The following is a 1,246-nucleotide window of genomic DNA, read 5'->3' on the forward strand; positions in this document are numbered from 1 at the left end:
ATTTTAGTATTTATATAATAGTATAACAATAAAGTGTTATAATATTTATCTTTTATAATAATACTTAATTTGTTTTCTTGAAAAAGAATCAGGATATTTTATGTACAAAGATATCACAGGTTTTTGATTTTGGGGAGATTCCAGGTAGCGTGTAAATATTGAATGAAAATTATAATAGTAACTGACGGCGATTACGTTCTTATCGCAAAAACATGTCAAGCTTCTCTAGCTATTAAAAATACGAAGTTCCAACGGTATTTGCAAATTTATTGCCTTGACGCGAAAATAATCATATGAGCATTTTATCTTCTCTAGGCCATGATTCTTAAGAAAATTTTTTTGAAGAGTAATATTCTAGTTTTTTTAAATAAAGTGCTTTTTTTTTAAAATAAAGTATAATTATATTTCTCCAACTTTATAGAATCTAAAAGCATGTATAATAATTTAATAAAAAAGTTGTTACTATTTAATGAGACTTTTTATTTGAAAAATATTTTTAAAAACATTAAATATTTTTAATAATAGATTTTTAATAATAGATTTTTTGGCCAATAAAATCAATTTTTTTTCAACAAAGAGACATTAATAATAATTTTTGATAATATCGAATAGGGGATACTCTCTCCCAATGACCTTGATCTTGACAAATGTTAAATCATGATTCTGAATGATTTCCAATAAGTTTTAATCGTCCTGTTTATTAAATGTTGTTAATGAAAATTTTAATAAATGAAACGTAATTTTTGGACACAGGATATATATTTAGATTACCATTTAGATTATATGTTTATATGACTTGATTTACGTTGAAGTTATGAAACAGACCAATTATAGCTATTCTTGAAGAATGGAATAATTGTGATTTTATAGTTTCATAACATTACATCGATGTATTATAATTTCAGTGTAAATCGAACTATGTAAACGTCCACTTGGTGCTAAAAATGTTTCGAAACTTTTTTGACCAATCGGAAGAAAAAATTTTATTAACTGACCAATCAAAAAATGCTTCGAAGTATTCATAGCTTCAAATGTGGGCCGTAATCTATGATTTCCATCTCATAAATGGGGGGATTAGGGGATGGATAGAGAGCACACAAGAGAGAGTAACAAATTGCATCATGTGAATGGTCACGCCCAATCAGGACGGAAGTCACGTGACCAATTTTCTCTTTTATGCCTGTGGAGCTTTGCCCATGTCCAATCAGAGGAATCACGTGATGCAATTTGCCACTCCCTTCCTATG

Source organism: Atta colombica, unplaced genomic scaffold, assembly GCF_001594045.1.
Source record: "Atta colombica isolate Treedump-2 unplaced genomic scaffold, Acol1.0 scaffold185, whole genome shotgun sequence".
Lineage (NCBI taxonomy): Eukaryota > Metazoa > Arthropoda > Insecta > Hymenoptera > Formicidae > Atta > Atta colombica.